General features: G+C 47.8%; 1 protein-coding gene across 12 annotated transcripts in view; it reads left to right on the forward strand.

The window, feature by feature from the left end:
- Positions 1-14819, forward strand: part of LOC308626584 (uncharacterized protein) — a 372052-nt gene that overhangs the window by 211205 nt on the left and 146028 nt on the right. For 11 of the 12 annotated variants that reach the window (XR_014017269.1, XR_014017270.1, XR_014017271.1 and 8 more), the window contains one exon: positions 7568-7672. The gene's annotated coding sequence lies outside the window, so the exon portion shown is untranslated. Of the gene's footprint in view, positions 1-3616; positions 3931-7567; positions 7673-14819 lie in introns of all 12 variants that reach the window. The other variant, XM_081251810.1, reaches the window with a different exon arrangement.

The following is a 14819-nucleotide window of genomic DNA, read 5'->3' on the forward strand; positions in this document are numbered from 1 at the left end:
TTCTTTTCTCCCGGTGCCTCTTTCTTCCTCCTTTTCATCCTCCTCCCCTTCCCCCTTCCCCCTCCTCTTCTTCTTCGTCTTCTTCCTCTCTCTCTCTCTCTCTCATCTCTCATGCATCTATCTATCCATCCATCTACCTTAAATTTCGCTGCCACTTTATTGAAAAAAAGTTACACATTCAAAAAAGCAAACGTTTACACAGCACCAAAGCTCTCTCACCTCCTTGTACCCTAGCACCCGAGCTTTATCCCTGAGGCATCCACTGTTTCTGATTTCTTGTGGATTCTCTCAGAGACCTTTTTTGCAAGTACAAGTCCGTGAAAGCCCCGCCAAGGACTCCGTTCTTTACAAATGGACACACTGTAGTCACTATTGGAGCCCTGGCTTCTTTCAATTAGAGGTTGCTCTGTGTCACCATACAGATACCTGCTTCATTTAAAGGGCCACATGGTGTCCCATTCTAGGATGAGGATGAGCCAAACTAAATCTATTCATGGACCCTCGGTTGTTCCCTAATTTTCGTCTGTCACTACCTTTTTGATGTCTGTCTCCCCGAATTGACTGTAGACTTTGTGGGGATAGAGAAGTTTTTGTGTGTTTTGTCCATTTCTGTATCTTCGGAGAACAGCACGGGGAGTCTGAAACATAGAAGGGTCTCAGTAAACAGTCCTTGAATGGGTAGATGGAGGAAGGCAGGCAGGAGCGAAGGCAGGCAGGAAGGAAGGATAGAGGGATGGATAGACGGATAGAACCTGGACTAGGTCTCTGGTTCTTCTGCTCTCCTGTGGCCTGGGGGATCCAGCCCCTTGACCATCTCCCCCAGAGAGGGCCCAGTGGGGAGTCCCTGTCTTCAGGCAGCTCCGACCTTGAAGATGAGCACACGCCGTCCTGCTGTGCATCTCGTGAACGCGGGAGCAATAGCAGGCTTCCAACCAAAACTCTCCCTTGGATGCTCACAAACAGCAGTGACTTCCCAAGCCTGCCAGCGCTGGGTGGAGTTGCACACGTTATGGAAACTTCTATTTCTGCTTTATGAAAACAAAGTAGGAAAGGAAAGCTGGCTCTGCTGGAGACCCATACTGGCCCCGTGAGTCATCTTTATCCAAGCAAGACGAGAAAACCCTCCCAAGACTGGGCCTCTCTCTGAGCCGTCAGCCAACGAGATCATATGCCCCCACCCCCAGCATCCCACAGCCCTGTCCGCGAGGAGGTTGCAAACTCAGATGCCCCCAGGGGCCAGGCCAGAAACATACAATAAAAAGTGAGACCAGCACACAGCCAAATGGAAAACACTTTTCTACACCAGGAATCTGGATTTTTATGTGAAATCTCCAATTTTTAAATTCTGGAAAGCAATTCAGATACTTAAAAATATCTGAATATCTCCTGAGCCGGAGAGCCACTGGCGTGAGCCTCTACTGGGTGCTCCTGCAAGAGAGTTGGCAGCGCTCTGGGTACCATTGGGGTTTCTACGTTCCCTGTGGTCAGGGCCCCTCTCTGTGCATCTCTGTATCCCAGAGACCCTGCAGATGGGAAACAGAAGCAATTGTTGAGTGCTTTCTCTGCTTTTAATGACTGCATCGATTTCACAGATATGGATCAACCCCTCAGGGGTGTGCCACTCTAAGTGATAGGCATTTCATTGCACCTCTTTTCTCCCTGCTCTCTCTTCAGTTGGGACCCGGTGGTTATAAGCTCAGGCTCTAGCTTCAGATCGCCTGGGTTCAAATCCTCGCTCTGCCACTTACTAGTTGGGTGACCTCGGACAAGTGATTCAGTATTTTTTTGCCAAGTCTCAGTGTGCTCACTTGTGAGCACATTATATCATTATAGTCTATGTCTCACTGTAAAAATTAAATGAACTGATATATGGGACACGTTTAGAACAGTGCTTGGCTCCTTGTTAAGCCCTTGATCCATGTAGCTATTAATAGTCACCCATTTGCCACAAGCTTGTTAAACATTCCTTTGTTGTTAAGCTTTGTACATGGCACAAAGGGTTCAGCTCTAAGCAAAGCAGGACCCACCTGGAGGAAGCCCGTCCCGTTAAATTCTCAAGGAAGCCCCATTTTATGAACGAGACAACTGAGGCTCAGAGAGGTGAAGTGACTTGCCTGAGGTCACACAGCTGGTTAGCGGCTGTGATGGGATTCTAATCAGGTATGTCTGTCCTTCCCTCCAGAGCAGATGCTTCTCCTGGGGGGGAGGAGATGGGGAAGCCCCTTTCCCTGGCGGCTTCTCTTAACAAGCAAGGAGTTGGCCTCCACATCGTGGGAGAGCCTTGAGATAGCTCTGACCATTTGCAAGTGGGCCTGAGAAGAGAAGGGCTGGCATGTGCTCATGGTCCCAAGCTCAGGTGCTCAGGTACTGCTGGCCCTTGTTCGTGGGCACCAGGCAAACATTAGCAGAAGCCTCTGACTTGTTTCCTCCTTTGGACCTGGGCACAGTACATCACCACTGTGCCCATTTATCCATTGTACCTGAGAATGACCACACGTCCATGGAGTCCATGACCAAGGGTCGTGCACCTTTCATCCCGGTGTGCCAGTCCTTGGAAGGGAGCGGCATCGCCCCCTTGCCATGAGTTGTGACATCTGGGCAACTCAGTGGACAACATTTACAGAGCATTTACGATGTGCCAGATGCTGTTCTAACAGCTTTAAATTAACAGACTCATTTAATCTGCACTGTGACCCCCAGTGTGGTAGATACTATGGTACTCCCGTTTTACAGATGAGAACCCTGAGGCCCCGAGAGCAGAAGTAGCTTGCTCAAGGTCACAATGGGAGTCATTATTAGACACCAAAATACGAGGTCTCATGGGTCTCAGGAGGAAAGAGTGCTCTTCCTGCCTGGAGGCACCCTACCTGATGTGCAGGGGCACTCAGCTCCGTCCACTCACCCAACCAGCCACTTATGTACCACCCTGGTCGAGCAGCGCACCTGTGTGGAGACCCACTTCGAAGCTTCAGATCAGTATGCCAGTGCCCACCTCTCACAGGGATGAGGACCAGAACACCTGCCTGCGTATAAACGTGAGGGGTGGGCAGAAGGTGTTGACCACTACACCCACTACCCCTGGTCTCCGTCAGGCTTGGCTCTGAGCCCGGGTCAACCTCGAGGCATGGCCAGACACTCACCTTTGCCAAGGGCATAGGCTGCTGTTATGTCAGAAGAACTAGACCATATTAATTAATTCAGGAAAGATAAGAACGTCTTCTTTGCCCTTCTGCTACTATGTGACCTGGGGCATGTTCCTTCCCCTCTCTGGTCCTCAGCATCTCCAGGGGCTTAAACTCCGTGACCTCTAGGAATCCTTTAGGCTCAAGCAATTGATGGAAAATTGCAAAGACCCTGGAGCATCTCCCTCAACTAGTCCCTCTTTGCTCCCTTGTCTGGAAAAGCCAGTGGCAAAAACGCCACTCTCTCCTGTCCATCCCTGGATCGAAGAAACCTCAGGACTAGTTTTCTGTTTCCACAATTAATGCTGTTGTTGTTATTGTTATATTAGCTGCATTAACTGGACTGGAAGAGAAGAATGTGCTAAGTATTTTCTCTGCACTATCTCTTGAATCCTCGAGATAACCTTGGTACCGTGATGCCTTTCACTTAACAGACGAAGAAGGTAAAGCTCAGAGGGGTTAAGTAGCTCAAGGCCATTCTCCGTGCCAGGTCGGGGAGAAGCTACAGTTTGAACCCGGGAACTCCCAGTTCAGCATCTCGGCTCTCGGCCATGAGACGTCCTGCCCTGCGGGTCAGAAAGCAGATCCTCCTCCTTTTGCCCGAAAGCTCCCCTCACGTTGGCCACCCCACATGGAAATATTCTGCATCCAGACAGCCAAGAAAAGAGAAGTAAGAAAGAGGGAAGAAAAGAAAAATTAAGAACGCTTTGTTCCTTGAACCATTCTCCATAAACACCGTCTCCGCCAGGTACATGACTTAACTGTGGAGGTGACCCCCGACCCCCATGGCCGCCTCTGGTCCCCTGGCAGCCAGGGGGTCATGTGATGCCCAGACAGCCCTGGTTGCTATTCAAGCATGTCTGTGTGAAGCGGCTCCATTGAGCATTGCCCCCATGAGGGGGTTAGGCAGGGCCTGGAGTCAGCCTCGGACATTGCCCCTCACCCTGCACTGGAGGAGCCCCTGTCAGGGCCCGCTGCCCTTGCAAGGATGCTGGATGCTGAGCCTGCTTCTGTGCCCCTTGCCCAGGAAGCAGCAGCTTAGGTGAGACAAAATGGCTGACGCAGGGTAGCATCATCACGGGGCTTCTGCTCATTGGGGCTGAGCCTGACCTCCCAGCTTCACTCATTCACTGATTCATTCATTCATTTGTCCCATCACTCATTCATTCATTCATTTCATACTCATTGAGAAAGTATAATGTGCCTGCCACTCTTCTCAGTAGCTGGAATACGACAGTGAGCAAAATAGGTGATATCCTTGTGGAATCTCCAGTCTAGCAGGGTAAATAGCCATTAAACAATTAAATACCTTATTAATTATTCAATTGCAATTGTGCTAAGTTTCAGAAAGAAGGAGTAAGCATACAATCACATAGAAAAGGGACCCAGCCTTGTCAGACAGCCAATTACCAAAATATAGTGCACTCTCTCTCCCTTTCTCTCTCTCTCTCTATATATATTGCAAAGCAGATATTTGCAAGTACTTAGAATCCTACAGGCCTAAAAACATCAGGCATTGGAAGAAACATCAAAGATTATCCCAGTCTTCATGGCCAAAGGCCATGGAGTGATGTGGTCTAGGGCTCAGACCTTTGAGCTGGATTTCTGGGTTAGAAACCAGCTCTACTATCCACTGTAGTTGCTGGTACAAGTTCCTGAAACAACTTCCCTTGGAAGAATGAGGATTAACAGAGTTCTAGAGCTACGGGAGCAGATTAAATGTGATGCTACATGTGAACAACTTGGCATGTGCCAGCGCAGAGCAGCAAGTGGTTCACGTCCCCCTCTATGATGGTTTATCTCCATTGAGAGGCGGGGAACCACATGCCCCAAGGCCACTCACCAAGCGTCTGCACTTGAACCCAGGTCTCCCAACTGCCACTGCAGTGCTCTGTCCCAGCACAGATGAACTTCGGATGCCCCATGGAGAGCTACCCTTCTCCTGCCATTCACCAGCCTGTCATAAATATACCAGAAAATAAGCCCAAGATCAAGTCCTGAGACTCACGTACCCTGGGTGGCTGCACGACTCTCTTCCAGGGCACCCTGGCTGGTGGGAGGGGCAGAGGAGAAGGCATCCAACACAGCATTGCCGTGGCGGGAATGGTAACTTCTAATTATTTCCCAGCTCCCGGATTCATTAACGAGCCTGATATTAATTCAGATGGTTGCATTTATCCCCATCTGTCCCAGATTCGTCCCTGAGACACTGCCGACGCTAACATGGGGGCTTCAGCTACGAAGGCTCACCGATTAAAGCTATTGCTTGGAAGGAGGAGGGGGCCCAGCAATTTCTGTTTTAGAATGAGGAAGGAGAGCCCCTACCAAACCCAGACACACCACCCCCAAGCCTCCAGACCCCCAAACCAGGCAGCCCACGGCCCACGGGCAGATAAGCTTCCACCCTGGCCTCAGAATCACAGAAATTCCTTTTAAATGACTCTGCAGACCTCCCCACCCACTGAGCTCCCCTCTTTGGTTAACAGATGGGCTCGGCTAACCATTCCCAGCTTTCCGATAAAGCGGTGTCAGGCAGTGAGGCCCCCTCAGAAAGGCATGCTTGGATAATAAATTCCAAGGCACCCCCGCCATCTGCAGGCTGCCAATCACGGGGGCGCGGGGCACACCAAGGCTCCCAGCCTGCTGCTGCAAAGGAGCTGGGGTGGGACCTCAGCGGGTGGGGCTGCAGCCCACCCCTGCCCACACTTACCTGCCCCTGCTGCCCTGTCCTGCTCAGCCTGTGACCTGTCCCAGCTGAAGCGGGCCAGGACCGTTACTGCTGAGCCCCCTCCATCTATTCACACGAGACCCAGCATGCAGGCAGCACTTGAATTCAGTGCCATGATCATGAGCCTCAAAGGCAGAGTCGGAGCTGCTGCCGCATTTTGGCTCAGCAACATTCCACTGCTTAATCCCGGGCAAGCCTTCCCCATCAGAGCCTTGGTGTCTCCATCTATAAAGTGGGAGTTAAAGACATCCCCTCCCTCATGGATTCCATTTAAGGGTGTAAACAAAATGCACGACACAGTCTCTGGTCCATGAGTGTAAGTGGTATGGTGGTGTCATAATTTAGAAAAGCCATTTAGCCTGAAAAATAGACTTTATGATTTCTGCTCCATATGATTCTTGTGTTGCATATGTGATAGTAGGTATGCAGCGTCTTAACCTGCATTCGTGAAGCGGTATCTGCCTCTGTGGCATCTCCAGTTCGTTCATTCATTCATTTATTAATGTAAGAGGCATTCACTAAACACTATGCCAGCCTCTGTTAGGCCTGGAGAAGCGAACAACAAAACACATGGTTGCTACCTTCAGGTCACTCATGGTCTAGGGGGCTGGTGGGGCAGTCCCTGCAAAGGGACAGGTCCTGAAGGTCTCAGAGGTTTGCTATCTGTCTGGAAAGAGGCCAGGCTTCCCAGATGAGCCCTCCTCATAATAATAGAGGATATTTGTACCATATTGCTTGAGCTCTTTCTGACTGCTGACGTTTCCTGAGGCCAGGGATGCAAAATGAGCAGTATGTGTGCTGTTGAATCCCATACTGGGCCAAGACAGACATCACTAACTGATCACCATTCTCTTTTGCATTGAGCCTGGGAAAGATTCCTTGCTCCTAGCAGTCACAGACAGTTGATTGGAACGGGCACTCAAGTTTTAAACAAACATCATCCCAGACTTAGATTAGGGATCAGCTATGTCCAGCTATGTGAGCGACATCTGGCCTTCCACTTCTTTTTGTTAATAAAGTTTTATTAGGACACAGCAATGCTCATTCACTTACATATTATCTGTGACTATTTTTGCACCACAAGGGCAGAGTTGAGCAGTTGTAGCAGAGACCGAACGGCTTGCAAAGCCCAAAGTATTTACTCTCTGGCCCTTTACAGGAAAAGTCTTTGCTGCAGGGGTTTACTATGAGGAAGTGAGCAGGATTGTTAGCATTGAACTGAGATTGTTAACACCTCACCAAGTCCTGTCGGCTCTCATACTTATATCTGCTTGCTATAAATGCCTGTGCTTCTCTGCTTCTGAGTGTTGTCCTGGCCTTGGCAGCCTGCACAGCCTAACAGAGGGCAGGCTGGAGGTGCCAGTGAGTTAATGTCCCTGAATGGAGGTAGGGTTGAGGTGGTTAAATGCCCCAGTCCCCTGAGCCCCAAGGCCACCACTGCATGTGGCAGAATTTCATGCTAAACCATCAGAGAAGGGGTTTCTATCCCTTGCCCTGGCTTCCCAGTGGCCGTGTCTGCACAAGGTTCTATTAGCTAAACTCTTAGCCTTGTCTCCAAAAGTACGTTCCCACCCTGAAATGCCCTACTTCCCTGCCCAGGGCAGACATCATTAATCAATCACAGCCTGACTTTCTCTTTGCATCTTTTCCGGTAAAGCACGCCAGACAGATGCTATCGACAGATGGCAACTGGTACACCAGATTGAATGCATTATACGGGGGAATGCCCATGATATAAAGCTGAGTGGAAGGAAGCACAGTGGTAAGTACGACATAAAATAGTTCTTCGAAAGAGAAACTAAGCCAGTGCAAATGCTAAATGTAGGAAAGTGGTATCTCATAGATGTGTGTGCTTGTCAGGGGCAGGATGGCAATGTTCTTTTTCTCTTTTGTGTTACCTCTACACTGAGTATCTACTCATTTGATGCATGTGTTCATTTGAGCACCTGTTGTGTGCCAGTCCTGTGTTAGGGGTGTAAGGACGGTCAAGACTAATGTGTAATTGCTTAATTGAAAAGGCAATTACAATGCAATGTGATAAGGTAGGGGCAGGACCCATTGGGGCACGCTCAGATTAGATCTCCGTGCACCTGTGCTTCTTTTCCATGATGCTCATCGCGGTTAGGATGCTGTAGTTACTTGTGAGATTAAGTACCTCTCTCTCTTCCTCTTTCTATCTCTCTCTCTTCCTCTTAGACTACAGACTCTGTGAGGGCAGATACTGCATCTTTTTGTTTCCTGCCACATCCCCAGTGCCTAGAATAGTGCCTGGCATAGGGCATGGGCTCAATCAATATTTCATTAGGAAGCAGATCCATTTACTAAAAAGTGGGAGTTGGGCATGGGGTCTAGACTGTGATAAGAGATAAAGGTGGAGGACTGACTTGTAAACTACACAAAAGAGTTTTCACTTTGTCCTGAAGGTAGTAAGGCACCTGCTGAAGGTTTTCAATGTAATCAGACAAAAGAAAAACAAACAAAACAGTTTAGTCTTTGCAGATCAACACAAGAATGAACTACCCATGCTAGTATCCAAGTATTAGCTAATCTGTTCTGAACAGGGTTTAATGTTCAGTTCACACATAGGCTCTGGTCCCCGAGAGCTCTAGCTAAAAGCACAGGAACTGACAACACAAACGTGAAATATTGATGGACAGGTTTGTACCCCTGGAGTGTCAATATGTCAATATGTAACATGTGGTTTGTCCTTAAGCTGTCGGGTCACCTTCTTAAAGTGTTTCCTGCCCACTGAGTCAGAGAAGGGTTTCCAAGGCAGGCAGTGGAGAGGGAAACAAAAGGTACCACTTTCTGCCTGTGATGCCCAGGTTCCTGAACCACGTGGAGCCTCGATTTCCTCCTCAGTAAAATGGGGTCAATGAGGTTGATGCCCACAGAGTGGTTGTGAGGAGGAAGTTGCTTGACACATTCTGAGAACTCATCATCAAAGGCCACACTAGTGATGATGATGATGGTGATGATGATGGGATACTGGAGCTGGTAGAGGTCCAGTTTTGCAGGGGAGGAGGGAAACTGAGGCCCAGAATGGGAAGTGGCTGGCTCAAGGTCACACAGGGAATCACTAGCAGAGCTGGAATCCCAGGGAAGTTCTCGAGAACCAATTCACATACTCTTTCCTCTGGGACTGCAGTTCCCAAATTGTGAGCCGGGGCACCCTGGGGCACCACAGCAGCCTCCCAGGAAAGCTGCAAGATATTTTTAATTGTCAGGGTCATCCTAGCAATACTTGGCATCTCTCAAATGTCACATGAACTACTAGCTTGAGGTCATTCCCAGTTCCAGCATTAGAGCAAACCACATTCTTTTTGATGATGTCATATCTTTGTGACCCTGGGTTTTCGGTGGTTGCTGTGATAAAAAGCAAGGTTTGTGCCAAAATCAACATAGAATGGGAAACGAGGGTGGCAGAGTCCAATCTGATTCCAAAGTTTCAGAAGCTGTGCAGAGCCCAACAGGCATATACTTTTCGATAGTAAGTAACTGTTTAGTTAAGACTGAAATAAAAATATTCTTCTTCTCTCAACTTATGTGGATTATTTTTTCAAACTGCTACTAAGTAGTTAGGACATCCATGTTCATTAAGTTTGCACCTAAATACCTAATAAACAGAATTATGAGGGATTTCTTTTGGTGAAACAAGGCTGGAACACTCAGGCTGCTGTGAACCCAGAAACTTTAAGAACCTCTGCTCCATGAAAGGAGGCTCCAAGATTGTAGGGAAGGAGGCAGGCAGCTCTGAGCCTCCATCCAGGACTGAGGCATGAGGGAGGGAGGTGAATACCTTGCAAACGAGACAAAGCAGGAACAGGAAACCCGATCTCTCAGCTGCTGCCAAGCCACTGTTTATTTAGAACCAGTGGTGTGAGTACATTGGAAACTGTGTCCTCGCAGTTCCCCAGCAAGACGGACTACTCGCTCATTCCGTGAACGCGTACCCAGTGTTTACTCTGTGTCAGACACTGTGCTGGTACAGTGATAAATAAGGTATAGTCTCTGTCTTCAAAGGTAGGAGAGGGAAGAGAGGAGGAAGGATGAGAGGCAGGAAGGAAGATGGCACTATTTTTATTTTTACAAATAAAGCTCTGTGAAACAGTTTCAGAGAGGTTAGGTAAGTGACCCAGAGTCACACAGCATCAAGATGTTAGAACATGACTCACTGCGAAGACAATGACCTATACCCCTGTGTGTGGGCATTCGTGGTCTTATCTGAGAGCTCAAATGCTGGCATGCAAAATAATATTTGGAGACAGGATTTGACACCACTTAAGAAGGGTATGAACAGTATGGTACTGGCACAAGGACTGAAATGTCAATCGATGGAATAGAATTGAGAGTCCAGAAATAAACATCGATGGTCAATTTTGTCTGAGAAAGATGCCAAGAAGACTAAATGGGGGGAACTAGTCTTTTCAACAAAGGATGCTGGGGACAAATGGATATCTGCATGCAAAAGAGTAAAACAACTCAAAATGGATCACAGACCTAAATGTAAGACTCAAAATTATAAAACTACTAGGAGAAAATATAGGAGCAAGTCTTCATGACCCTGGATTAGGCAATGGTTTCTGAGATATGATACCAAAACCACAAGAGACAAAATTAAAAACAGACAAATTGGACTTCATCAAAATAAGAAATTTTATTCTGCAAATGATATTATCAAGAAAGATGGTGATGGATGTTAACCAGACATATTGCGGTGATCATTTTACAATGTATACAAATATTGAACCATTATGTTGTGCACCTGAAACTAATATAATGCTATATGTCAATGATACCTCAAAAAAAATGCAACAAAAAAATAAAGTGAAAGGATAATCCACAGAGGGAAGAAATTTGTTGCAAATCATATGTCTAATAAGGAATTTGTATCTAGAATATGTAAAAATGTTTAAAACTCAATAAGAAAAAGACAATCCAATTGAAAAATGAGCAAAAGATTTGAATAGGCATTTTCCCAAAGAACATATCCAAATGGCCAGTAAGAACGTGTAAAGATACTCAGCATTATTAGTCAGTAGGAAATTACAAATCAAAACCATTAAGATGGCTATAATCAAAGAGACAGACAATAGCAAGTACCAGTGAGGATGTGGAGAAATTGGAACCCTCATGCACTGCTGGCGGGACTGTAAAACGGCACAACCCTTTGTAAAGCGGTCTGGCATTTCCTCAGAATGTCAACCATAACCTCACGACATGACCCAGCAATTCCACTTCTAGGAATCTACCTAACAGAAATGACAACATATATCCATCTCAAAACTTGGACGTGAATGTTCGTAGCAGCACTATTCACAGTAGCCAAAAGATGGAAACAACTCACATGTCCCTCAGCTGATGAATGGATAAACAAAATGGGGTCTATCCATACAATGGAATATTGTTTAATGATAAAAAGGAACGGGTTACACTAATGAATGAGTGAAATTGCGTCTCCTACTGAATGTCCTTAACAATCATATAAAGTTAACACATTACCACCATTTGACAAGGGGGCAATTGAGGCATAAAGAGGCTAAAAGACGTACCCAAGGGCCTGAAGGTGACGCTTCTAGGAGTCCGCACTGACAAAGGTAAGTTGGCTAGGTGCTCAATTCTTAGAGGGTCCCAAACTCACTGGCCATTCATTCATTCTTATTCCCTCATTTAATTTAATACTATTTATTGGGTTCTGTTGGAGCTGCTGCTGCGGTCTTGCTCATGTCTCCTTGGCTTGACCTTTCCAGGGCATTCCAGCCCAACTTCCAACTGCTAGCACGTGTGTCTCTTTGCTCAAGGGTTTCTTTGGGCACTGAGGCTTTCTCTGCCCATGAACATGGGGACGTGAAATTAACGAGCTCTCCTCCCCCACCCCCACCTTCACCCCACAGTGCGGGAGTTGATGTACAAATACCTTAGCTCTCTTCTTCACCCAGTGCCACACTATCTCCCAGAGGTCTCTGGCAGGGTTGGGCTCCAGTGGCCCATGGTGGTAACCCCTTGTGGTGTCCTCTCCATCCTGTCCGATTTCCCCACTCCTGTACAGGTGCCTCCTGGGATCACCCACGTGCACTGAAGTCCTTGTCTCAGGGCCTGTTTCTGGAGGAGCTCAAACTCAGGCAGGCACCTCCTCCATGTCAGGCACTAGGTACCAACACAGGTTGGTGAGCAAACTGGTGAGGTTTGGTCCTCTTAGGGCACCCAGGCTCAGGAGCCAGCCAACAGGCAGTGATGACACACCATGGTATATAGAAGTGCTGGTTCCTGATGTCCCATGGCCTTGGAACTAGCATCTTCTTCCTTCTCCTCTTCTCAGCCCAGAACCTGACATCCCACTGAACACCAAGATTCCCCATGGCAGCCCCACCTCTGCCTTTTGACAACTTGACCAGGAGTAAGGCAGTAGTTACCCTGTCTGACAGGTGCTGTCGCAGAAACCAGGGCACTACCCAAGACCCAACTGGGCAGGGGGTGGGTGGGAAGTAGAGACAAGAGTTTTCCTCCCTCCATCCTGCTCGCACCTTCTGTTCGCCACACCCTAGCTCCAGCCTAAAGCAATTAAGTCATTTGCCGCTGGGACCTGGAGGTGGCAGTAACATATAATCACAAACAGAAACAGTTTTCTATGGTAATTATGACTTCTGCCTATCTTTTGTTATCAGTGCAACCCAGACCAAAGATTATTTTCTGCTTGATATAATTCTAATTTTGATCCATCCTCCCCTCACCTCCACCCAACTTCAGAAGGATTAAGATGGGGCTACAGCTGATAATTTGGCATAGGACAGAATCAAGGCCTCTGTTTGCAGGTCTTGTAGTACATGGATTGGACCGTAGTGGACTTGCTGCAGACGCTCCATCCTGCATTGGGCTAAATATCCAAATGGTAACACCCACCATTCCATGGCTGGGCCCAGCCTACACAGCCATCACGTCTTGTCTGGGTTTCAGCAATATTTTCTCCACTGGTCTCCTGGACTCCAGCATCTTTCCTTTGGCTGGGACCAAATTATTCTTTTCAAAACCATGAATCTTTCTGCCTAACTGCTCTTCTCCAGGTGTCCAATGTCTTGCTAAATGGCACCGCTGATATCCCAAGGCATCAGCTAAAATCCCAGGAGTCTTTGTGTATTCCAAACTCGGTCTCATCCCTTCTACTTCCCAAATATCCCCTCCCACAAATATCCGCAGTTCTCCATCTACTCCACTATAACCTGGTTCCAAGTCCTCTTCTCTCACCTGGGTAGCTGAAGACGCTTCCCCACTGGCTGCCCAGCTTCCTTTTTGGTCTGCCCTCTTCTCTCCCTTCCTCCGTCCCCCACTCATAACCTACTCTTCACCCAGCAGCCAGAGTGAACTTTGAAGACATAAATCAAGTCATGCAATGCCCTTTCATTGCACTTAGAAAAAAATATCCAAACTCCTTGCTAGGAGCCTGCATGCCTGGCCTCTGCCTCCGTCCCCACCTCTCATCCTGTACCAGTCTCACCTTCACGCGCTGTGCTCCAGGCATGCGAGCCTCACTTCTCTTTCTCAGGCAAGATAAGCCCCTTTCAGCCTAGGGTCTTTGCCTTTGCTGCTCCCCGCCTCCAGCACTGTTCCCACCTGTCTTGACAGAGGAAGCATCTACTTCTCATTTATGTCTTAGCCAGACTTAGTCAGACTTTCTTTGACCACCCTCGCCCAAGCAAGTTCTTTCCCTGCTCATCCCACCGCAGTATCCTGTTCTAGTTTCTTCTTAGTCCTTATCTAAAATGATTGTATGCATGTATGTATTTACTTGGTTGCTACCTGTGTCCTCCTGCTGAAATGTACACCCCACGAGGGCAGGGATTTTGTCTGATTTGCTCACTACTCTATCTCCAGGGTCTCATGGAGGACCTGGCACATAGTAGGTGTGCAATAAGCAACTGCCAAGTGAGCAAAAGAAGAGCACCCTTCGTGGTTCCCTGGAAAGCCTTTCAGGAGAGGCTGCCAGACCGCCTCTATCCTACAACTACAATTATATATTTATGGGGTAATCAGCAATTGAAAAGTTCCCCGTAGTAGTAACTGGAGCTTAACATACAAATAAACTGAACAGCACATTAAGGACGTTTTGTGGCCACTGGGGTGGATCAAGTGAGCTAATCGCCCAACTCCCAGCAATTAAGTCAATTAGCCAGTTAGACATATGCTGAGCCATTTCCCAGCTCGAGTTTCCTGGGGGCATCTGTGAAATTTGTGCAACTTATTTATGGTGTAAGCTTCTGGTGGTCGTTCCTAACTGGGATGACTGGGGAAGCGAGAGAGAGAGGTGGCTGGTTAAATAAGAAGAAAGTCAAGGCTGCATCGAACATGTGATAAGCTGTTGTGTTTCCCTCTGAAGGCACTTTTCACTCCCTCCTTTCCTGTCTGCAGAAAGGATGGGGGATGCAGCTATTTCTTGCCTTGACTGATGCACCACGTTCAGTGCTGTTTTAACACCTGGTGAGTCACTGAGGGGAGGAGAAAGAGAGGAGAGAAGTGAATGCAGGGTAGCCTGTTGGGACACAGACTCGGTCCTGGGTTCAAATCCTGACTCCCCCCCTCAGTAGCTGAGCCTCTGTGTCCTCATCTGGGAAGTGGGGAAGTACAGAGCCTGACTCACAGGGTTGTGGTGGGGATAAAAGAAGACTAACAGTGTAAAGTCTTTAAAGCAGAGCTGGACACAGGGAAAGTGCTACATCAATGGTAGTAACGATCGCTATCATCACTGAAAGGCTAAAGGGCGGGAGATTGAAAGAGTGTGGATAAAGGATGACTTCCGACCCTGACAACACACCTGGCTGGAATCCCGGCTCTTCCTGGTGTTAACATTGCTTTATGCAATGAACTTTGCCTCTCTGAGCCTCAGTGTGCTCATCTGAGAAATGGGGCTAATAATG

Source organism: Mesoplodon bidens (genome assembly GCF_964165515.1).
Source record: "Mesoplodon bidens genome assembly, chromosome: 13".
Classification (NCBI taxonomy): Eukaryota; Metazoa; Chordata; class Mammalia; order Artiodactyla; family Ziphiidae; genus Mesoplodon; species Mesoplodon bidens.